This window comes from Heterocephalus glaber, unplaced genomic scaffold, assembly GCF_053883595.1.
Source record: "Heterocephalus glaber isolate CG9 unplaced genomic scaffold, H.glaber_assembly_v1.0 deba00001613, whole genome shotgun sequence".
Classification (NCBI taxonomy): Eukaryota; Metazoa; Chordata; class Mammalia; order Rodentia; family Bathyergidae; genus Heterocephalus; species Heterocephalus glaber.
In genome coordinates, this window is record NW_028258384.1 from 34,697,924 (window position 1) to 34,724,139 (window position 26,216).

Genomic DNA, 26,216 nt, shown 5'->3' on the forward strand with positions numbered 1-26,216 from the left:
AATTTGCACCTTTACATAGTCTCTCTTGGTTCTTATTTTTCACCCTTGCCCAGCTCTCCCTTCAACCCCTCCAGTCCTCCCTATTTACAAAGATTTTGTTCCTATTTTTCCATTTTCTCATATTAATCCCATTCCCTTCTAGCCTTTCCCCTAGCCCTCCCACTTCCTGGCCCTTTGCCCCTTTTCTTCCTATTTCACATTACCTATTATACATTTTAGTCCTTATTTACACTTTCAGTTTCTCACACCAGAGAAACTATTCGGTATTTATACATGTGTGTCCTATTTATTTGACTTAAGAGTATCACCTCAATGTGCATCCACTTAGCTATAAATGTCTCCAATTTCTCATTTTTTATGGCTGAGTAGTACTCCATTTTATTAAAAAACCCACATTTTCTTTATCCAGTCTCCAGTGGATAGGCATTTGGGCTGTTTCCAAGTTTTAGCTATCACAAACTGTGCTGCTATGAACATGGGTGCACATATATCACTGTGGTATGATTCTTTTAATTCTTTGGGGAAGATCCCCAGCAGTGGAATAGCGGGGTCAAGTGGGACTTCCAGTCCTAGTTCTTTGAGGTATCTCCATACTGATTTCCACAGTGGTTGCACCAGTCTACACTCCCACCAGCAGTGGAGCAGGGTTCCTCTTTCCCCACAGCCCCACCAGCATTTCTTATTGGTTGATTTCATGATAGCAGCCATTCTTTCTGAACTGAGGTGGAATCTCAGCATTGTTTTCATTTGCATCTCTCCAATGACCAGTGATGTTGAACATTTTTTTCATGTATTTATTTGCTATTTCTACTTCTTTGTCTAAGAAATGTCTGTTCATTTCAGATCCCCATATTCGGATTGGGTCTTTAAATTTGGGAGGTCTGATCTTTTTAAGTTCTTTATAGATTCGTGATAGTAGACCTTAGTCTGAGCAAGAGCAGGTGAAGATTTTTTCCCACATTGTGGGTTGTCTCTTCACACTGCTGGTGGTTTCTCTTGCTGTGCAGAAGCCTTTTAATAAGAAGAGATCCCATTTGTTGATTGTTTGTGCTAGTTCATGGGCAACTGAGGTTTTGTTAATAAAATCTTTTCCTACTCCGATGTCTTCAAGGGTTCTACCTAACCTCTGTTCCAACTGGTTCAGAGTTTCTATTTTAATATTTAGATCTTTAATCCATTTTGATTTTAGTTTAGTGCATGGTGAGAGACACAGGTCTAGCTTTAATCTTTGGCAAGTTGAAGCCCAATTTTTCCAGCACCATTTATTAAAGAGGCTATTTTTCCTCCAGTGAGGGTGTTTGGCTCCTTTGTCAAAGATGAGATGGCTGAGTGTGTCTGGCGTTGTTTCTGCATCTTCTAATCTGTTCCACTGGTCCTCAAGTCTGTTTTGTTGCCAGTACCATGCTGTTTTCATCACAGTAGCTTTGTAGTATAGTTGCAGGTTGGGGATTGTGATACCCCCTGCCATGTCTCTGTTACCTAGAATTGCTTTTGCTATTCAGGGTCTCTTCTTATTCCAAATGAATTTTTGGATTGTTTTCTCGAGGTCTATGAAGTATGCTGCTGGGATCTCAATTGGAATTGCATTAAATCTATACAGTAGTTTTGGAAGTATGGCCATTTTCACTATATTAATCCTTCCTACCCAGGAGCAGGGGATGTCTGTCCATTTTCTGTTATCATCTTCAATCTCTCTTTTCAGAGTGCCATAGTTTTCAGAGAAGAGGTCTTTGATTTCCTTTGTTAGGATGATTCCTAGGTATTTCAGTTTTTTGGGTTCTATTGTGAAAAGATTTGCCCTATTTCTCTCTCAGTGAGTCTGTCACTGGTGTAGAGGAAAGCTATTGATTTTTGTGAGTTGACCTTGTAACCAGCTACTTGACTGAATTTGGTTATTAAGTCTAGAAGACTTGTGGTGGAGTTCTTGGGGTCTTCTATATAGAGTATCATGTCATCTGCAAATAATGACAATTTGACTTCTTCATTACCTATCTTTATTCCTTTTATTTCTTTCTCTTGTCTAATTGCCATGGCTAATATTTCCAGAACTATATTGAACAAGAGTGGTGATAGTGGACATCCTTGTCTTGTTCCTAATTTGAGTGTGAAGGATTTCAGTTTTTGACCATTTAGTATGATATTGGCTGTTGGTTTTTCATAGATGGCTTCTATCAGTTTGAGGTAGAGACAATCTATTCCAATTTTTGTAGGGCTTTTATCATAAATGCATGTTGGATTTTGTCCAATGCTTTTTCTGCATCTATGGAGATAATCATATGGTTTTTGTCCTTGGCTCTATTGATATAGTGTATTACATTAATTGATTTGCATATATTGAACCATCCCTGCATCCCTGGGATGAATCCCACTTGATCAGGGTGTATGATCTTCTTGATGATCTTCTGCATTCTGTTTGCCAGTATCTTATTAAGGATTTTTGCATCTATGTTCATTAGTGAGATTGGCCTATAGTTCTCTTTTTCAGTTGGGTCTTTCTCTGCTTTGGGGATCAAGGTGATGCTTGCTTCCAGGAATGAATTTGGGAGTATTGCTTCCTTTCAATTTCATTGAAGAGTTTAAACAGCAGTGGCAGCAGTTCCTATCTAAATGTCTTGTGGAATTCAGCAGTGAAGCCATCAGGGCCCGGGCTTTTCTTAATTGATAAATTTTTCATTACATTTTCAATTTCATTGTTTGATATTGGGTTGTTCAGAATTTTTAGGTCTTCTTCATTTAACTTTGGTAATTCATATGTATCTAGGAATCTGTCCATTTCTTCTGTGTTGTCCATCTTATTGGCGTATAGCTTCTGGAAGTAAGTATTGATGATCCTCTGGATTTCTGCTGGGTCTGTTGTAATTTCACCCTTTTCATTCCTAATTGCATGCATTTGGGCCTTTTCTTTCCTTTTTCTGACAAGGTTGACTAAAGGTTTGTCAATTTTGTTGATTCTTTCAAAGAACCAACTCTTGGCTTCATTGCTTTTTTGTATCGTTCTCTTAGTCTCCATTGCATTGATTTCTCCTCTGATCTTTATAATTTCCTCCCTTGTATGAGCTCTGGGGTTGTCCTGCTCTTCTTTTTCTAGAAGCTTGAGGTTCAGCATCAGGTTGTTTGATTGGGCTCATTGTGTTTTCCTAATATGCGTATTCACTGCTATGAATTTCCCTTGTAAGACAGCTTTCATTGTGTCCCATAGATTCCGATACGTTGTACTGTCATTGCCATGTAATTGAAGCAACTGTCTGATTTCTTCTTTAATTTCCTCTGTGACCCATTGGTTATTCAGAAGTGTGTTGTTCAATTTCCACATGTTTATGAAATTTTTTGAGTTTCTTTTGCTATGGATCTCCAATTTCATCTCACTATGGTCTGATAATATACAGGGGATAACTTCAATTCCTTTGCACTTACTTAAACATGTTCTCTGTGTGAGTATGTGGTCTATTTTGGAGAAGGACCCATGTGCAGCTGAGAAGAATGTGTATTCTGATTTTGTGGGGTGGAAGACTCTGTAAACATCTGTTAAGCTCATTTGTTCAAGAGTTCGATTGAGTTCTAGTATTTCAGTACTTATTTTTAGTCTAGTTGATCTATCTATTTGTGACAGTGGGGTGTTGAGGTCCCCCACTACAACTGTATTAGTGCATATATGGCTTTTCATGTCCGTTAGTATTTGTTTTATATAGTTGGGTGCACTAGTGTTTGGTGCATAGATATTTCTGATTGTCATCTCTTCCTCTTGGATTCTTCCCTTTACAAGGATGTAGTGTCCTTCTTCTTCTCTTTTAATCAGTGTTGGTTTGAAATCTACTTGATCTGCCAAGAGGACAGCTACTCCTGCTTTTTTTCAGGTTTCTGTCGCATAGAGTATTGTTTTCCACCCTTTAACTTTCAGTCTATGAGTTTCCTTTTGAATTAGTGTGTTTCTTGTATGCAGCATATTGTTGAATTTGCTTCTTGACCCATTCTACCAGTTTATTTCTTTTGACTGGTGAATTGAGACCATTAACATTGATGGTTATAACTGAAACATATTGACTTGTCATTGCCATGACTTTTTCTTTTTGTTGGGTTCTCCCCCTTTACATTTAATTTCTTGTCATGCCAGATGGGTTCATTCTGCTTTGCTTCCTGGGGTTGTGATCCTCAATATCTGTTCCTAGGATAGTGTGTAAAATTCTTTGGAGTGCTGCTTTGGTGTTCACGAAGTTCCTAAGGTGCTCTTTGTCATGAAAGTATCTTATTTCTCCATCCATTTTGAAAGATAGTTTTGCAGGGTACATCAATCTGGGTTGGAGGCTGTTTTCTTTTAGGGCTTGGAATATGTCACTCCAAGCTCTTCTTGCCTTGATGGTTTGTGTTGAGAAGTCTGCTGGGATTCTGATGGGCTTTCCTTTGTATGTGATTTATTTCTTTTCTCTAACTGCTTGGAGAACTTTGTTCTTCTGTTGTGTTTCTGGAATCTTAACAATTATATGCCTATGTGTAGATTCTTTTTGATCAAGGCTATTTGGAGTCCTATCTGCCTCACTTATCTGTATGTCAAGCTCTTTTCCCCTGCTTGGGAAGTTTTCTGCCATTATTTCTGTGAAGAGATTTTTTTATGTCATCTGCACTCTCGCCTGTTTCTTCATTGAGCCCAATCAGTCTTATGTTATTCTTTTTTGCATCATCTAGCAGCTGTTGGATTGATTTCTCATGTTCCCTTATAATTTTGAAGCAATTTTTCTTTTCCTGGTTACTAATTGCAATCTTTTCTTCTATATCTGAAATTCTGTCCTCACATTGGCTCATTCTGCTGTGTAGACTTTCAGTGGAGTTTTTCATGTCCTGGAAATCTATTTGCATCTGTTTTATGGATTCCATTTGTTTCTTATGTTGGGATTCCATCATGTTCCTGAGCTCCTCTCTAGATTTATTAATCATGTCTTGCACTAAGGGCACAATTTCTCCTGTCATCTGAGAAATTATTTCTGATTTCATTTTTTCCAGATCCCCTTTTGTTGTCAGTTCAGTGGGTCCAGGTGGTTGAGTATCAGAGTGTTCCATCTCATTTCCCTTTGGGGTTTCTGTAGGTGATCTGGATGTCTGGTTTTGAGACTTATTTATGTGTTTTCTCATTTCGACTGGGGCTGTTAGTGCCTGCATGGATTAACTCCGCTGTGGTGGGTGAGGTGGGACAGGGGCCAGGAGCAGTGGTAGGGATGGTGACCCAAAAGCCCTTTCCTGTGGGCTGGGAGCAGCCAGAGGGATGGTGGCCGGGAAATCCCTTCCTCTGGGCCAGGAGCAGAGGGACAGAAGGTGGCCCAAAAGCCCTTTCCTCTGGGCTGGGAGCAGCAGGAGGGATGATGACTAGGAAGCCCCTACGTCTGGGCCCGGAACAGTGGGACTCAGTAGATTGGTCTGGTGGTCTGGTGTCCTCTGCGCCTTTGTAATGTGGAATCAGGTGGCTGTCTGTCTGCAGTGGGGTGATTCAGCGTCTTCCGCATGACTCAGGACCTTGGTAGGGCGTGCACAGACCTGCCTGTCTGCAGCGGGCTGATTTGGATTGTTCTGCGGGACTGGGGACCTCGGTAGGGTGTGGGCAGACCTGCCTATCTGCAGAGGGGTGATTCTGGATTTTTCATTTTAAAAAGTTATCAGAACATTGGAACAATTGGGAAACTGGAATAGACTTTATACCCATTTATTGAGTTAATGTTACATTTCCTGGGTGTGATCACTGTGTCCTGTGTACATAGAACACAGTGCTTTGTTCTTAGGAGATTCATATTCACATAGTTAGAAGGTAAGTCAAGATATGTGCAGCTAACTCTCATATAGTTTGCAAAAATATATTTATATTGAGAGCAAAAGTGGAAACACACTAGCAAATTGTGAATTCAGGCAAAGGATATATGAGTGCTCAGGCCAAGGGTATATGGGTGCTCATTGTATTATTTTTTAAACTTTTCTAAATGTTTGAAAATGTTCAAAATAAAAAGTTGGCAGGAAAACAAAAATCTTGTGACATGTTAAAAAAGCTTCTCTAATCCCTACTGTAGGCTCTAGCTTTGGCTTTCTTGAGAGGTTTCACGGGAGACCAGACCTGGACTTATAGTAACCAGAAGCTACTCCAGTCTTAACTTGGCTCATGCTCTGGAATATCCTAACCACTGGTCTATACTCACTTCTCCTTCCTTTTGCATGCTTTAAAACCAAGGACCTTGATTGATGTTCACACTTTAATTTTTCAGGAAATTTATTTAAATTCAGAAAAGCAACAGGCTCAAGTTAGAAATCTGCTTCCATTGTTGTGCTGGAACTGAGGTGGGCTGACATATATTGGCTTGCACAACAAGTTCACAGCAGTCAATCATATTGGTAGTATGAAATCAGCCATGGTGGAAATATTTACAGCCTGCCTCCTCCCAAACCAGTGGTTAAACATTCACCAGAACATAACTGATTTTAATCCTTATCCTATAAGGGGTGTTCTGAAGACCCTATAGTTGATTTATAGCCTTTCTAAAGAATCTTGAAGTTCTCTAAAGATTGCTAACAAAATATCCCATAGAAGGTTTCCTGGTGGCCTTTATGAAGTCCAAGAGTAGGCTTTGATTACACTGAAGGTATGAGTAGTGTCTTAGTCACTTTCCTCATTGCTGGCACAAAATACCCAAAACTCACAGTTTAAAGGAAGAGGGGTTTATTTGGCTCACAGTACAAAAGTTTCAGTCTGGGAGGCTTAAACAAAAAAATAGCAAGACAGGAGGGCCTGGATGGAGAAAACTTGCTCAAGGTGTGGTGGCCAAGAAGCACAGTAAAGGGTGGAACCAGGAAGGGATATATACCTTTCTTAGGTCATGCCCCCAGTGACCTGCCTTATCTGACAAGACTCTACCTCCTAACAGCAAGTCAGCTATATTGCCCCATGGTTCAATCACCTTTCAAAAGCTCTGCCTCTGAGAACATGAAATTCTTGGGGGATATTTTGATATAAAAATAACATTTCAACCCTCTCCTCCAAACACTCAGATGGATGACTTTTATACAAAATACATTTAGTCCATCTTTAAGTTTTGCCACTGTCCTAACAGTTAAAGCATTGCAGATAAGTCCAAGTCCAAAGTCTCCTCTGAGACTCAAGGCAAACTCTTATCTGTCTGCCCCTGTAAAAATTACAAAGAAAGTTAAATATTTCCAATATACACAGGGTAAATATTTCCATTCCAAAAGGAAGGAATAGGGGACCAAAGCAAGATAAAAACCCTGCAGGGAAAACATCAAATCCTGTAGTTCAGTGTCCAGCATCTGTAGCAAATTATGTGAATTCCAAAGGAATTGGGTTGTCCCACCCCTACAGTATTGCAGGCTACAGCTCTTATGGCTTCTCTTTTGGGGTGGCTTTGCTCACTCCCATGGGCTTTCCTCAGATGTTTACTTCCTAGGGTCTCCATTGCACTTTTGGCTTCACTTTCATAGCTTTATGCCCTGTTCTTTCAGGGGAATACTGCCAGTCCTTGAAGGCTTTCTTCTGAAATCTGGGTGGAAGCCTCCCTGATCCCACAACCCTTGCATTTTCTGTTCTTGTAAAACCAGAGCCATGTGGATGGTGCCAAGATCCCTCATGAGCTTAAGCAGTAGCCAGGCCCTCTTAGAATATGGATATAGAGGCCTCTAAGTGGCTGTATAACTGAGTTCTTGGAAACTTTTTCCTAGCTGGCCACAAATAAGCTAGGTTCCCTGAAGCTTTCTTTTCAAAACAAAATTTTTCACTTTTACAACTTTAACTTATGAAGGGTGGGATCTTATTGTTTCCTGGGATGCCCTTAAGGCATCCTTCCTATTGTCCTGATGCAAACTACATGACTTCTTTTTAATGTTTTAATGCTTTTTAGCAATTAAGCTTTCTTTCACCAAAACTTTATAGGCCCTTCATTCCTAGCAAAGCTGAAGACTTTTTAAATGGACTTTTGTTCCTGATTTTCAGTATAAACCTGGCTAGGAGCCACAGAAGTACTCATTGCACAGCCTGAACATTGGACTACCTTAAAATTTCCTTCAACAGTTAATCTATTGCCCTTTATCTCACTCTCCTGCAGTCTCAGGATATGGGCAAAATGTAGACAAATTTTCTGCCAGAGTGTAACATACATGGCCTGGACTTCAACTACCAATGGATTATTTGTTTCCAAGTGAAACTTCCTGATCCTGGTCTTTATAATCTGCATTTCTACCAGTATTCTGGTGTTCTGAGCTCCCAAAAGTATCACACATCAAGCTCATCTTATAGCATTATAGGGTTTCTCTAGCTGGGATCTCCAAACCTTTCCAAACTCCTCCCATGAACCAGTTCCAAAAGCTTCCAGACCACATGATCTGGTATATTCATAGCAATGACCCACTTCTCTGGTACCAAAATCTGTCTTGGTCACTTTCCTAGCCATTGGGACAAAATACTCAATATAATTTAAAATAGGAAAGTTTTATTTTGGCTCATAGTTCAAAAGTTTCAGTCTATGTTTGTCAGGCTTAAACACAAAAATGGCATGGAAGAAGGGCCTGGACAGAGGAAAGCTGCTTATTGCATGGTAGCCAGGCAGCAAAGTGAAAGGAGCCAGGAAGGCAAATATACCCTTTCAGGTGATGCCCCCATTGACCCATCTCTTATGACCAGCCTCTACCTCCTAACAGCAAATTAGTTATATCATTCCTATGATTCAAGAAACTTACAAAAGCACACGAGGCTTCTGAGTAGTTATAGCTTGCATCTAAATGTCCCCCAAAATTCTCATGTGATCATAAGTGAGGCTTTTCAGAGGTGGCTGGATCTAGGGTGTGTGATGCTGGGATAAGGGTGTGTGATAACTAAATTGGCATAGCATAGCTCTGAGTGTGGATAAAAGAAGCCCACCTAGGGTGTGGGTGGAACTACCCAAAAGGTTTGTAGCCTGTGTGGGATAAAAAGGAAGGCAGGCTGGCTGCTGTTGTTTGCTGCTCGCTACTTCCTGTCTACCCTACCATGGACTGCTTCTCCTCTGCAATTCCCCTCTGCCATCCCACCCTACCTTGGAGCCAGCCAACTATGGACTGAAAGCTCTACAAACTGGGAGCTGAAATAACCTTTTTCTCCTTTAACTTGTAGGTGTTGAGTATTTTGGTTCAGCAATGAGAAAAGTGACTAAGACAGTTACTTACATATAAATCATAAGAGGTAGGAAAAATTATTTATTGTAAAAAGAAAAATTGTTGACTGTGTTTTCTTTCCAAAAGGCTTTTGGCTGGGTGGTAACTTAATGAAGTAGAACAGAACAGAGAACCAGAAGACAGATGGACTGTCCCTTACTTTATAAACCTAGACAAGTCAATCACTCTTTCTGAGCTACAATGTTCTCATCTGTAAAATGGAAGCATAAATAGAAGTGTCTATCTCATGGAGTCGCTCCTAGGTGCTATATATGGGATTTTCACATCCTTATTTTCAAATTGAGACAAATAATCATCAGGCCTGATTTCCTCACAGATGAATGTTGTACTAAGTTATTTAGAGATATAATATGAAATAGAATTTACCATAATTCTATAAATTTGTAACTACCAATATTCCCTTGATTTTAGAACTTTGCTCAAAGCAATGTAGTATATGCCTAGTACATGTCTATTGTTATAGACAACCCATTGTATTTGCAAATAATTGAATTTAGTCTGCACAATGACCTGGTAAACAAGCAAGGTGTTTATATCCTTAACTAAACTTCAATTAAAGGTCCTGTTAATAAACAGTAGAGCAGGAGTAGAACTAAGCCCTTTGAGCTTTCAGTCCAAAGCTCTTCTTTGGTCACTTTGGTCATGATATTATCTGACTCTCAGTGTCAGGGTTTTATTTGAAAAAGAAAGGAGGTGAATTTGAAGATAACAAAAGGCCTTCCAGATCAAGTGTGACTCGATTCTGGAGTGACCGATTCATTTCAATTTGCCAAGGAATTTTCCAGTGTTAGCACTTGAAGTTCCATATCTTGGAAAACCTCTTAGACCTGGGAAAACCAGCATGACTGGTCATCCTACTTGAGTCTGCCCTCTCATTCATGGAATAGATCCAGGCTTCTCCTCAAGAAGATATACCCAGTTCGATTACCCAGCTCCAATCATTTCATCCCCCCAACTCTTGTTAATGCCCAATTTACATTCTCAGTCTCCTTTGTGGGCTTCTCTTCTTCTGCCTGTCCCATATTTTCTCCAAGAAAATACCTCTTGGTGATAACTACTGAAAACTTTGTAATGCATGTCCCTTCAATATTTTAAAAAGATTACTTGAGTATTATACTTATCATTTAAAATGTGATCATACTGTATAAATACTTGTTTCCTATAATTCTCACTTAATATATCAGAAGCAGTTTTCCAAGTCATTAAACATTCTTCAAGGAAAAGTCATTTCAGGTGACCAGATAATATTCTACTGCAAGTGATATAACATACACTGTTCCCCTATTATAAGACATGTTTGTTTTCATTTTTTACTGTTACAAATAGACCTCTGATGAATATCTTCATTAATAAGTCTTTCTGTACTGTTTTATTTCCTTCAATTAAATTCCTATGAGTGGAATAACTACTATATCAAAGACAGAAAGTTTTTGAGGCTATTGATACATAGTACCAAAATACAGAAAGAAGTAACTGAGAAAGGAAATTTCCAGTATTAACTTTACAGACACATTTGGAAATAGCTTGACCAATATTTGTGTGAATGTGAAACTTCATTTTGTAAAGGGTCTGTGGAGAGAATTTAAGTTACTTTTGAAAGCACTTTAAAAATTAAAATCTAAAAAAGCAAACAATATTTTTGTATTAGCACTTTTATTGAAACATAATCTTTGTGTATCTTTTTGGGGTACATTTTCATGAATATCTAAATATGTCCCTGTGAAATATAAATTTGCTATAAATCTTCCAAATACGTTCACTTGTTACAATTTTCACCAACCTCCCACAAGTCTAAGCCTCATCTAGACAAATACAGATATCAGGTGCTCCTTTGTGCTAGAAAGAGAACTTTATGAAAGCAAACAATTTTTAATGAAATGTTTAGTCAATGATCATTTTATTGTTTATTGTGGATGGCATTTTAGAAATAGATGCAAAGATGATACAGGAGACAGTATTTTCATAATCATTAGGTAGAGTATAACTGTGTCCATTATAAAACACATGGCTTAATTTTATTATTTAGAATTAATATAGTTCTGTTGTAATTTCCTTTTGCTAATATCACAAATTGTTGGTCATATTTTTAATTTATTTGAAATGATGTCTTTGTCCTGAAACATAATTCTAATTATTGTGTTGTTCTTAAAGAAGCCATGTTCTTTGGCTGTTACTTGCAACAATGCATTTAGAATAATAAATGGGCACTGTTTTGGTTTATATCTAAAATGTCCCCTAAAGCCTCATGCATTCTTGGGTGGGACTTTTGGAAGTGACAGGATCATGGGTGTGCAATACTGGATTAGTCCACTGATTGGATTAGCATAGATCTGGCCGTGGCTGAAAGGATTCACTAAAGACAGAAGACCTATCCTGGGTGTGCATGGCACCAACCAATAGGCTTGTAGCCTGAATGTAATAAAAAGGGAAAGGGAAACTCACTGCTACTGCTTTCTGCCTGCCTTTTCATGGACAGTTTCTCCTCTGGAAGGCTATTCTTTCTTGGAGCCAGCTGGCTGTGGACTCTACAAACTGTGAGCTAAAATAAACCTTTTTTCCTTTAACTTGTGGGTGTTGGGTATTTTGTCCTGGTAACAAGAAAGTTACTAAGACAGACACTGCTTGTACTACCATTCTTTTTTCCTCCTACTGACCACTAGAGGGGAGAAAGGATTCAGAGGAGGTTCACAGCCCCCTCTATTAGTTTCCAACAAGGGTGCCCACCTACAGTAACACAGTCTTCCTTGTTTAGCTCTTTCCTACTGGGATTATTTCTGTAGCTAACAAAATCCATCCTGTAAAATGGGGCCACCTTTTAGAAGAAATGTCATTTGATTTACTAGGAATTTATGGAGCTCTTTAAGAGAAAAAGAGCCATCTCCTCCTGCTTGTTGCATTTTCTTTTATAGATCAAGGGAAGGAAATAAGAAATGTAAAGGTAGAGTGACAGAAGCTATTTGTGACTACTGTAAATTAGAATATATGAGGCAATCAAGACAAAATTTCCAGGACACATCTATAGGCCAAACTGAACTTGTGTGCAAGAGAAACAAAGTCTTGAAAAATCATTGCAGTGTCCTGCTTCAGTGCAACTCAGAATTTTTCTTATCCTTCCCTCAAAATCTCAGCTGCACCTCTGACTGCTGGCTTATTGCTGCCATAACACAGTAGGACAATGCATGAACCTCACTTCAGTGATTGTCTGGATAAGCACTGAGTCAGTTTTATTGCTGGACCATTTCATCCTTGTGCCCAAATATCCAGGTGAGTGACCTTTAGTTACCAGCACCACCATGTTTTAGGAGGAACTATTATTACATTACAGTGGGTGAGGGCATGTGTGTGTGAACCAGTCAGCACTAGTGATTTAATCTTAGATTAAATCTTAGCTTCACAACTTTCCAGCTATGCAATCCTTAGTTTATTTTTAAAGTAAGGAGGATAACAGTACTTATCCTCATAAGATTAATTGAATCAATACATAGTAAAGCCTTTAGAAAATTGTCTCACATATGATAATTACTTAATATCAATTATTAGTATTAGTCAAATTTGAGTATCTGAGTATTAGCACTTGCTAATAGACTGCATAGGCCCTCTACTAGCTATATACCATGCCCATGCTTGGACTGGATGTTGGAATATACTTACCTTAAACTGATAATCTTGCTTGAAATATATTCCAGATTCTCTTCCTAACCTCCTAGCAGTTGAATGGATAAAGAAAATGTGGTATTTATAAACAATGGAGTACTACTCTGCCACAAAGAAGAATAAACTTGAGTGATTTGTAGGAAAATAGATTCACATTGAGACTATAATGTTAAGTGAAAAATTAGGCACACAGGCTTAAATTCTCCATGATTTCTCTTATATGAGAAACTTGAAATATAAATAAAAAGCAAAATAAAGGATAGATAATAGGAAATAGGGAGAGAGGGAAGGAAATCAAGAGAAAGAGGGAAGGAAGAGAAGAGGGGAAGGGGATGAAAAAAGAATTAAGATGTGTTATGTACATGTGTCAACTCCCCACAAGGAATGTAATCATTATGTGGTGCAAACATGTACTAACAGAAAAATTGGGAAAAAATATGCCCTGGCTTTTATCTTTTAATCTCAACTATATTTGGGCATTTGGCCTTTACCCAAATACACAGCACTGCCAGGAACTTGGCCTATTTAAGCAGGTCAGAACTAACCTGACCCTATGCAATTCCTGGTCAGGCTAAGCACCCTAAACATCAAATGAAGTTTTTCTTTTGGATAGGAACAGGGAATCACTATAGATTCTTAAAAAGGGAAATGCTGCGACTGCTGTGAGGAAAGCAATCAAGATTTAATGCCAAAAACGATTTTTATGCTTTTAGTTGATTAAACTGGCAAAGATTTGCAAGAACTATTTAACTTGACTGTATACTACTTGGCATGTACTTCCTTGCTTAATACTTGATTTTTTTTTTTTTACCAAAGCTTGCCTTGAGGGAAGGCAGGCTAGGGAGACTCTAGGCCATATAACTTAATGAGAGCTTAATAAGTCCCCATTCTATCCACTCCCTAATGCTACCAAAATAACTACCACCATTTATTGAATGTGTATTTGTTTCAGGACCTTGCATCAAACATTTAGGATGTATATTTAATTTACCCTTATAGCAGTCTTGTACTGTTTGTTCTCTTATTATCTGCAATATCATTTGAGGAAACTGAGGCTTACAAGAGTTAATTGCCCAGTGTTACACATTTAGCACGGAGCAACTTGACCAGAATCCAAGCTTGATGCCAATATTCTGTTTTTATCACTATGCTAAAATAATGGCTTACTAGTAAATGAAAGTCGGCCTTAGAGGGTGTAATTAATAAAATTTTCAAAAGTGATTTTATACCTTCAGTGCAAATTAATAACACCACCTGAGAGGTCTTGTCAGGGGAACTGCATGCTATGTTAAAGAGGTGTGGACAGGATGGTGATGACTGCCAGGGATACCAAAGTCGTCAATCCCTGTGGAACTATGAAGAGAAGAGTAGACTCTTTGGTGTCTCTATTAATGAAAATGATAATGAACCATGGTACAAATAAAGAACCACCAGGGAGGTAGAAACAGATGAATTTGTTTGGGGGCCAGAGAGATCTGCCTTTGACTTTCAACTCCACCACTTATCTGCTGTGGGAATTTGGCCAGGTATTTATCCTATGTAAACCTTAGTTTCCTCATCTGTAAAATGGGATTTCAAATTGATAACTACTCTTCAGGGCTACTGTAAAAATTAAAATGGGACAGAGTGATGAAATGTTCTAGAATTAGAGTGGTGATGGTTGCACAACTTTGTGAATATATTAAAACTATTGAATTGTACTCTTTCAAGGGGTGAGCTTTATGGTATGTTTATATTTAATTAGACATTATATGAAACAACATATATAAAATACATAGCACAATTTCTGACATAGAGCAAATATTTTATATATGGTAACAACTATTATTATCTTACCGTTATGCATTATCATTATGATTTTGATGATGATGATAAAAAGATAACAATCTTATGTCTAATACCTCTGACAGCAGTCCCTGTATCTTAGTAGGAAAAATATCTCTTTAGTCAAAAATAGGAGGTAAGCAGGCAATTTCTAAATACATTTAAGATCACAGATGGGATTATTAGGCAAGGAACTTATTTGGCATTTACAGGAGGCTCAGAGGACACAGGCAGCTGGGTCACCCTTCCAGAATGAATTACTAACTTCCCCCTGGGCTCAATCAACAGTTATTTTAGGAATTTTGGCTTTCTGTAGGCCCAGATAGATAATGGAGAATCTTGGACAAATAACAGAAGTGCCAAAAGCCACCAACAACTCAGCCAGTTGGATAATCCTGGTGGCCTTTATGTCACTTGAATACTTAGTAAGCAACTACTGGAAGGCTTAAAAATAATATCATTGTTTTAAAAAATATAGAAAATTTAGAAGCTGAGATAATTTTTAGAAATTTGAGCTGATTGGCAAGTTCAAACTCAAGAACAGAAGAATTATTTGAAAATTACATTGACATAACTCCTTTTGAAGTCAATGTTTTGAATTTTGTGAATTACATGGTTTTTCTTTGGTTATTTTTGTAAGGCAGGTTAAATTATTTCTCTGTATTTAAGTGACTCCTATCTGGCAATTTACAGATGGGCTGACCCATCTGCAAAGGAGGTTGGTTACTGCATATAAGATGTAATCAGGATGTAAGCAAGAATGTAGGTTTTGAATGGTCAGGGACAGGAGACATAGTGTTTTATTTATTACCCTTCTAAAGCAGGGTCCAAGTTTTGGACATTTTATTGGCGTGCATAAAGAGGGGGAAATGAAGAGGCTAGCAGTCATTTATGCCATAGTTGGCAGTAGTTAATGGCATGAATATTATAAAAACTAGACATTCTGATTTTAATGGAAGAAAGAAACTTGTTCAAAGATCCTATTTGGTTATTGCTTAATTTTCACTCAAAATGCTGACAAATATGTTATTAGAATGATCAGTAACACCTAATGGATGCTTTCAATGTTGAAAATTTTTTTTGTAAAATTCAGGTTGTATGCTTTTTGATGGCTAACCCTAAAGGATAGTCTAAAGGAAAGATAGTGGTAGGAACTGATAATTGTACAAACTTGCTCAAAGTTCAAGATGATTTAAAATGAAATTAATCCAGTACCATAAAAAAGTTAATTTATGTTACTCACTCTGTAAACTTCATAGGTAAGCTCTGGTCCTGCTAACATTTGGCCAGAGTCCTAATTCTCCCCTATACTTAGGAGACGAAGTATTAGAATGATTAATGGGTGAAAACTGCTATTCCCTCTCTTTTATGGTCCCATCATTTATGAAAAGAGCAGTTGAAATGGCTATGGTGGGACTCCCTTCTGGATGTCTGTTACCATGAGTCTGTAGCACCTCCCACTCTCCTAGTCAAGCTCTTTATAACCGGTTGCACCTCTAAGCCCCTGCTCCACACTCATGCCTTTATCAGCTACTTTTGTCAGTGGCAAATTGTTTTCTGGATATATATCCAAGACAGATATATACTCTTGTAGAATTAAGCTTTGTAGAAGAAAGGATCAAGACAAAGTAAATATCAATCCCATTCTCAAGGGTCTCATAGCCAGTAAGGGGAAGAATACTAACAGCAACATCTGTCAACATCAACAATAACAGTGGTAGGGTTGTGTTGATGTTCTGTCAACATCAACAGTAACAGTGGTAGGGTGGTGGTAATGATAACTATTGAGTGCTCAATGTGTACTAAGCAACTTCACACATGATCTCATTTAATTCTTACAAAAATTTAATTAATTTAACAAAACAAATTAGACCAAGTCTTTTTCTTCTTAGAGAAAACTAGATGAAAACTTGATCCATAAAAGAAGGAGAAGATGGGCAGAGTGCCCCTGGGTGACTGAGCCAAGCTCAGTCCAGCAGGCCACTCCCACTTGTGACCAGGAGCTGGTGAGGACCCCTGGGCATGCCCACCAGCCACCCTCTGGCTGTGCAGCTACCTAGTTCCACACTATATGGGCACAGGGAGACACAAAAGCCATTGTCCTGAGCTGCAGAAGGGAACAACAAAGAGAGGGCCTCTCTCAGGCTCCCTGATGAAAACTGAAGCCCACTGGAAAAGTGAAGAGAATCTCTGCAATAAAGGCACACCAGACCACCATGCTTGGTAAATTGGAGGGATCATCACCTCTCATCGGAACCTAGATTATCTTCAGGGGAAAGGCAGCTGGAACCTGCAATAGAAACTTGCAGAGTGCAACCCTGCAGGAGGGCAGGGAGCTCAACTTGAGACTTACACCCAGAAATCTGCCTGAATTTCAGTCTGTGACTGGCTTACTGAGACTCATTGACTTATAACTGCACACTGTTGCCCACGTTGTCTATTGGGACAGCAGTGACATACCCTGAAGGAGTCCCTTCACATTTATCTTTTATTTGCTATTTTCAAAATTACCACTACTTTTTTTGCTCTTATTTTTAATTTGTTCTTCTTTTTCTACTCTTTTAAAATGTTATTTTTCTTTTTTCTTTCTTTTCTCTTTTCATGCTCTCTCTCTCTCCCTCGCTCCCTTGCTGTCCTACACTATTCTTCATTTCCCTTTGTGTTCCTGTTCTGGCCCTCATCTGGATTTCTTCTTTATTTTTCTTTTCTTCTCTTTCCTTCTCTCACATGTGTCTTCAGGCCTCAATGCTAACCTTCCCCTATCCTTCTACCTATCTATCCTTCCCTCCCAAACTCCTTTTAACTCCCCATTCTGAAGGGTAAAGTTGCTATATTGAAGAGTTTATTCACTATAAACATATGCTGGGTCGGTCCTTGATTTTGATCTAATTCACACAGTTAAAGGTGATAGATTAATAACTACCACAAATTGTCAATTTCTAAGAGGTACTTGATGCTATTGTGTTGCTGACTGTATCACTTGGGCTATGGTGTTGATTGATCTAATCAGTTGTCCTTTCTGGTATAATGAAAATGAGATAGCCTCAGAGCCATTAGAGACTCAAAACCTAAAGACCAGCTATATCTGGAAGACAACTCTAAGAAGCAATCATTACACAAGGGTACTAAACACAAGCAACAAAGATACTTAAAATAAGCAATTTCAAACTATCAACCCAGGTACTAAACCAAGGACTGTGGCAAAAACAAAAATGAGAAGACATTTAAGAAAGTCACAAACTCAGACTTCCACCCCACAAAAGGCAAACTCTGGGGGAAACAGGGTAGAAAAGTTTGATAATCAACCAGCTGGACACCCTGAACTGATAGCACAGGAAGTAACAAAACAGATGAATGAGGCTCTAGAAATATTCAAAGCAGAAATAATCTCCCAGATAATTACAGAGATGGTGAGCAGAGTGAAAGACATGATTACAGGCTCTAGAACAAAAACAGATTAAAAAAATAGATGAGCTCAGAAACATGCTGGAAGCCATGAATGTCCAGCCTAAGAAAGAAATGGAAACCATGATCGCCCAACATAAGAAAGAAATGGAATCCATGAAACAGATTCAAACAGATATTCAGGAGATTAAAAACTCCACTGAAAGCATACAGAGCAGATTAAGGGAATCTGATGATAGAATATCAGATATAGAAGACAGGATTGCGGTGAATGACCATGAAAACAGAGATTTCTTAAAAATAGTAAGGGACTATGATAAATCAATCCAGCATTTGCTAGATGGTGCAAAGAAGAATAACATAAAACAGATAGGAGTCCATGAAAGAACAGGAGAAAGTACAATTGACATAAAAAAACTGTTCACAGAAGTAAGAGTAGAAAACTTCCCAGACAGAGGTGGCGAATTGGACATACAGATAAGTGAGGCATGTAGAACTCCAACTAACCACAATCAAAAAAAATCTACACCTAGACATACAATAGTCAAGATCCCAGAAGCCCAACAGAAGAACAAATCCTACAGGCAGTTAGAGAAAAAAACCCAAATCACCTACAAAGGAAAGCCCATCAGAATCATTGCAGACTTCTCAACACAAACCCTCAAATCAAGGAGAGCCTGAAGTATTTCAAGCCCTAAAAGAAAATAACTTCCAACCTAGACTGTTGTATCCTGCAAAATTATCTTTCAAAATCGATGGGAAAATTAGGTACTTCCATGACAAAGAACACCTGAGAAATTTCATGAACACCAAAGTAGCACTTCCAATTCTAAGCAATTTCCTAGAAAAAGACAATGAAGGTCACTACTCCATGAGGCCCAACAGAGGGAAGCCACCAGGTGAGGTAAGACACTAAAGGAAAAGAGGGAAAAAAATAAGAAGTAAAAGAGCCAACTACAGTAAAACATCATGACAAGGATGAGTCAATATCTATCAATTATAACTATTAATGTTAATGGCCTCAATTCACCAATCAAAAGAAATAGACTGACAGAATGGATTAAGAAGCAAAATCCAGCAATATGCTGTATACAAGAAACACACCTAACTCAAAAGGAAATTCATAGACTGAAAGAAAAAGGATGGAAAACAGTTCTCCATGCCACAGGAACTCAGAAAAAAGCAGGGGTAGCAATCTTATTTGCAGACAGAGTAGATTTCAAACTAAAACTTATTAAGAGACAATGATGGTCACTACATCCTTGTGAAGGGAACAATCCAAGAGGAAGAGATGACAACCCTAAATATATATGCACCAAATACGAATGCCCCCAACTATACAAAACAAATATTAATGGACATGGAAAACCAAATAACCACTAATACAATTGTAGTGGGGGACCTCAATACCCCACTATCACAAATAGAAAGATCATCTAGACAAAAAATTAACAATGAAATTCTAGAACTGAACCAAGCTATGGAACAAATGGAGTTAATAGATGTTTACAGAGTGTTCCACCCCACAAAATGAGAATACACATTCTTTTCAGCTGCACAAGGGGTATTCTCCAAAATGGACCACATGCTAGCTCATAGGACATGTTTAAGTAAATGTAAAGTAATTGAAGTTACCCCCTTTATATTATCAGACGATAGTGCAATGAAATTGGAGATGGATAACATAAGAAACCACAAAACCCCCACAAACACATGGAAATTGAATAACACTCTCCTGAACAACCAATGGGTCACAGAGGAAATTAAAGGAGAAGTTAGACAGTTTCTACAAGTAAATGATAATGCCAGTACAACATACAGGAATCTATGGGACACAATGAAAGCAGTTCTACGTGGGAAATTCATAGCAATGAATGCCCATATTAGGAAAACAGAGAGAACTCAGATAAATAAACTAATGCAGAACCTCAAGCTCCTAGAAAGAGATGAGCACAGCAAACCCAAAGCTCACACAAGAGAGGAAATTATAAGGATTAGAGCAGAAATCAATGCAATGGAGACTAAGAGAATGATACAAAAAAATCAATGAATCAGAGTTGGTTTTTTGAAAGAATAAATAAAATCGATAAACCTTTAGCCAACTTTATCAAAAAAAGGAAAGAAAAGGCTCAAATCATTGCAATTAAGTATGAAAAAGGTGAAGTCACAACAGACCCAGAAGAAATCCAGAGGATCATCAATACCTACTTTGAGAACCTGTACTCTAATAAAATGGAAAACACAGAAGAAATGGACAGATTCCTAGATACATATGAATTGCCAAAGTTAAATGAAGAAGATACAGAAATTTTAAATACCCCAATTACAATGAGTGAAATTGAAAATGTAATAAAAAATTTACCAACAAAGAAAAGCCCATGTCCTGATGGCTTCACTGCTCAATTCTACAAGACATTTAAAGAAGAACTGTTGTCATTACTCTTTAAAGTCATCAAGGAAATTGAAAGAGAAGCAAGGCTTCCAAATTCATTCCTGGAAGCAAGTGTTACTTTGACTCCAAAACCAGAGAAAGACCCAACTCCAAAAGTGAACTACAGGCCAATCTCCCTAATGAACATAGATACAAAAATCCTCAACAAGATACTGGCAAACAGAATACAGAGGGTCCTCAAGAAGATCATACACCCTGACCAAGTTGAATTTATTCCAGGGATGCAAGGATGCTTCAACATTCGTAAATCAATAAATGTAATACACTATACTAACAGAGTCAAGGACAAAAACCATATGATCGTGTCAATAGATACAGAAAAGGCATTCGACCAAATCCAACACCCATTCATGATAAAAACCCAACGGAAAATTGGAATAGAAGATCTTTATCTCAACCTGATTAAGGCTATCTATGTAAAACCAACAGCCAGCATCATACTAAATGGCCAAAAACTGAAAACTTTCATGCTAAGATCAGGAACAAGACAAGAATGCCCACTATCACCACTCCTGTTCAATATAGTTCTGGAAACATTAGCCACAGCAATTAGAAAAGAGAAAGAAATAAAAGGAATAAAGATAGGAAAGGAAGAAGTTAAACTATGATTATTTGCTGATGATATGATACTTTACATACTAGGCTCAAAAAACTCGGCCAAAAGACTTCTAGAATTAATTGACAGATACAGTAGAGTAGCTGGATATAAGATCAACATTCAAAAAGCAATAGCCTTCTTATACACAAATAGCAGACTCACTGAGAGAGAAATTAGGGAAACAGTTCATTTTACAATAGCATCCAAAAAGCTGAAATATCTAGGAATCAATCTAACAAAGGAAGCAAAAGACCTCTGCACTGAAAACTACAACACTCTGAAAAAGGAGATTGCGGAGGATATAAGAAAATGGAAAGACATCCCTTGTTCCTGAGGAGGAAGAACCAAAATAGTGAAAATGGCCATACTTACAAAACTACTACATAGATTGAATGCAATGCAGATTGAAATTCCAACAATATACTTCACAGAACTAGAGAAAACAATCCAAAAATTTATTTGAAACCAGAAGAGACCTAGAATAGCAAAAGAAATTCTAGGCAACAGAGACATTACTTGGGGTATCACAATCCCCAACTTGAAACTATACTACAATATTACTGTTTTTAAAACAGCACAGTCCTGGCAAAGAAACAGACCCAAGGATCAGTGGAATAGATTAGAAGATGCAGAAAAAACTCCAGACATACTAAGCCACCTCATTTTTGACAAAGGAGTCAACCACCCTCATTGGAGGAAAGACAGCCTCTTTAATAAATGGTGTTTGAAAAACTGTATTTCAACCTGCCAAAGATTAAAACCAGACCCATACCTATCACCATGCACTAAACTAAGATCAAAGTGGATTAAAGATCTAAATGTTAAGACAAAAACACTAAACTTACTGGAAGATAAGTTAGGTAGAACTCTCAATGACATTGGCATAGGAAAAGACTTTATGAACAAAACCTCAGTAGCACGGGAACTAGCACAAAGAATCAACAACTGGGATCACATCTCATTAAAAAGCTTCTGCACCGCAAGAGAAACCACCAACAGAGCTAAGAGACAACCTACAATGTGGGAAGAAATATTTAGCAGCTGTACCTCAGACAAAGGACTACTATCTAGAATATATAAAGAACTGAAAAAAATGAGACCCCCCAAATTCAAAAACCCAATTCAAAAATGGGCATCTGAAAGGAACAGACATTTGTCAGACAAAGAAATAAAGGCAGCAAATAAACATATGAAAAAATGTTCAACATCACTGGTCATTCAAGAAATGCAGATGAAAACAACACTGAGATTCCACCTCACCCCAGAAAGAATGGCTGCTATCAAGAAATCAACCAATAACAAATGCTGGCAGGGGTGTGGAGAGAAAGGAACCCTTCTCCATTGTTGGTGGGAGTGCAGAATCGTGCAACCACTGCGGAAATCAGAATGGGATACCTCAAAGAACTAGGTCTAGAGGTCCCATTTGACCCAGCTATTCCCCTGCTGGGTATTTTCCCAAAAGAATTAAAAGAATCATAGCACAGCGATATATGCACACCCATGTTCATAGTGGCAAAATTTGTAATAGCTAAAGGTTGGAAACAGCCCAAGTGCCCATTAACTGGAAACTAGATAAAGAAGATGTGGATTTTTTATTAAATGGAGTACTACTCAGCCATAAAGAATGAGAAACTAGAGACATTTGTAGCCAAATGGATGCATATTGAGGCCATACTCATAAGTGAAATAAATAGGACACACATGTAAATACCGAATAGTTTCTCTAATGTGAGAAACTGAAAGTGTAAATAAGAATTAATATGATTAAAATGAATAATTGATAATTTGAAATAGGAAGAAAAGGTTCAAAGGGGTAGGATTTGTGGGAGGGGAAGGGGAAAGGAAAGGAGGGAAAGGATAAATGAGAAAAGAAAAAAATGGAAACAAAGTCTATGTAAATAGGGAAGGGTGGAGGGGGTGAAGGGCGCACAGGTAATTGGGAAAAAAATAAGAACTAAGATACATCATGTACAGGTGAAAGCACCCAATGATAAATGTAAATGTATTGTTGACCTAAAATGTACCAATAAAAGAATTTACAGAAAAAAACAAGAAGGAAAAGAATCAAAGGAATGGTATCCTGGAAGGAAAGCAAAAAAAGTTTTTTTGTTTGTGTGTTAAAAGAGGGGAATGACCACATGCTTGTAATCCTTGCTCCTTGGGAAACTGAGGCAAAAAGATTGCAAGTTCAAGGCCAGCCTGGGTAAGTTAGAGAGACCCTGTCTCAAAATAAAAAATAAAAATAGACACCCTACCGAGTTCCCAAGGCGTGCGGAAGACACTGAATCACCCGGCTGCAGACAGGCAGGTCTGCCCATGCCCTACTGAGGCCCTGAGTGTCATGGAACATGCCGAATCAGCCCACTGCAGACAGGCAGCCACCTGGTTCCACACTACAAAGACGCAGAGGACACCAGACCACCAGACCAAGGTACTGAGACCCGCTGCTCCCGGCCCAGAGGTAGGGGCTTCTGAGCCTCCGTCCCACTGCTCCGGGTCCAGAGGAAGGGGCTTCCCGGCCACCATCTCTCCCGCTGCTCCCAGCCCACAGGAAAGGGCTTTTGGGTCACCATCCCTACCACTGCTCTGAGCCCCTGTCCCAGCTCTCCCAGCTCAGAGGAGGTAATCCATGCAGGTGCTAACAGCCCCCCGCCCCAGTCGAAATGAGAAAACACATAAATAAGTCTCAAAACCAGACTTCCAGATCACCTACAGCAACCCCAAATGGAAATGAGATGGAACACTCTGATACTCAACCACCTGGACCCACTGAACTGGCAACAAAAGGGGATCCGGAAAAAATGAAATCAGAAATAATTTCTCACATAACAGGAGAAATTGTGCCCCTAGTGCAAGACATGATTAATAAATATAAAGAAGAGCTGAGGAACATGATGGAATCCCAACATAAGAAACAAATGGAATCCATAAAACAGATGCAAATAGATTTCCAGGACAAGAAAAGCTCCATTGAAAGTCTACACAGCAGAAGGAGCCAATGTGAGGATAGAATTTCACATATAGAAGATAAGATTGCAATTAGTGACCAGGAAAAGAAAAATTGCTTCAAAATTATAAGGGAACATGAGAAATCAATCCAACAGCTGCTAGATGATGCAAAGAAGAATAACATAAGACTGATTGGGCTCAATGAATAAACAGGAGAGTGGAGATGACATGAAAAAATCTCTTCACAGAAATAGTGGCAGACAACTTCCCAAGCAGGGGAAAAGAGCTTGACATACAGATAAGTGAGGCATACAGGACTCCAAATAGCCTTGATCAAAAAAAATCTACACATAGGCATATAATTGTTAAGATTCCAGAAACACAAGAGAAGAACAAAGTTCTCCAAGCAGTCAGAGAAAAGAAACAAATCACATACAAAGGAAAGTCCATCAGAATCCCAGCAGACTTCTCAACACAAACCATCAAGACAAGAAGAGCTTGGAGTGACATATTCCAAGCCCTAAAAGAAAACAGCCTCCAACCCAGATTGATGTACCCTGCAAAACTATCTTTCAAAATGGATGGAGAAATAAGATACTTTCATGACAAAGAGCACCTTAGGAACTTCTTGAATACCAAACCAGCACTTCAAAAAATTTTACACAATAGAAGAAGACCTAAAAATTTTAAACAACCCAATATCAACCAATGAAATTGAAAATGTAATTAAAAACTTATCAACTAAGAAAAGCCTGGGCCCTGATGGCTTCACTGCTGAATTCTACAAGACATTTAGAGAGGAACTGCTGCCACTACTGTTTAAACTCTTCAATGAAATTGAAAGGGAAGCAATACTCCCAAATTCATTCCTGGAAGCAAGCATCACCTTGATCCCCAAAGCAGAGAACACCCAACTGAAAAAGAGAACTATAGGCCAATCTCACTAATGAACATAGATGCAAAAATTCTTAATAAGATAATGGCAAACAGAATGCAGAAGATCATCAAGGAGATCATACACCCTGATCAAGTGGGATTCATCCCAGGGATGCAGGGATGGTTCAATATACGCAAACCAATCAATGTAATACACTGTATCAATAGAACCAAGGACAAAAACCATATGATTATCTCCATAGACACAGAAAAAGTGTTTGACAAAATCCAACATGAATTTATCATAAAAACCCTACAAAAAATTGGAATAGATGGTCTCTACCTCAAACTGATAGAAGCCATCTATGAAAAACCAACAGCCAGTATCACACTAAATGGTCAAAAACTGAAATCCTTCACACTCAAATCAGGAACAAGACAAGGATGTCCACTATCACCACTCTTGTTCAATATAGTTCTGGAAACATTAGCCATGGCAATTAGACAAGAGAAAGAAATAAAAGGAATAAAGATAGGAAATGAAGAAGTCAAATTGTCATTATTTGCAGATGACATGATACTCTATATAGAAGACCCCAAGAACTCCACCAAAAGTCTTCTAGACTTCATAACCAAATTCAGTCAAGTAGCTGGTTACAAGGTCAACACACAAAAATCAAGAGCTTTCCTCTACACCAATGACAGACTCACTGAGAGAGAAATAGGGCAAATAATTCATTTCACAATAGCATCCAAAAAACTGAAATACCTAGGAATCCACCTAACGAAAGAAATCAAAGACCTCTTCTCTGAAAACTATGGCACTCTGAAAAGAGAGATTGAAGATGATATCAGAAAATGGACAGACATGCCCTGCTCCTGGGTAGGAAGGATTAATATAGTGAAAATGGCCATACTTCCAAAACTGCTATATAGATTTAATGCAATTCCAATTGAGATCCCAGCAGCATACTTCGTGGACCTTGAGAAAACAATCCAAAAATTCATTTGGAACAAGAAGAGACCCTGAATAGCAAAAGCAATTCTAGGTAACAGAGACATGGCAGGGGGTATCACAATCCCCAACCTGCAACTCTACTACAAAGCTACTGTGATAAAAACAGCATGGTACTGGCAAAGAAACAGACCTGAGGACCAGTGGAACAGATTAGAAGATGCAGAAACAATGCCAGACACACTCAGCCATCTCATCTTCGACAGAGGAGTCAAACACCCTCACTGGAGGAAAGATAGCCTCTTTAATAA

The 26,216-nt window shown here is 38.4% G+C and overlaps 1 protein-coding gene across 4 annotated transcripts in view; it reads right to left on the reverse strand.

Moving 5' to 3' along the window:
* The window catches only part of Col4a6 (collagen type IV alpha 6 chain), a 416,524-nt gene that overhangs the window by 193,318 nt on the left and 196,990 nt on the right, over window positions 1-26,216 (reverse strand). The gene's annotated exons all lie outside the window — the stretch shown is intronic.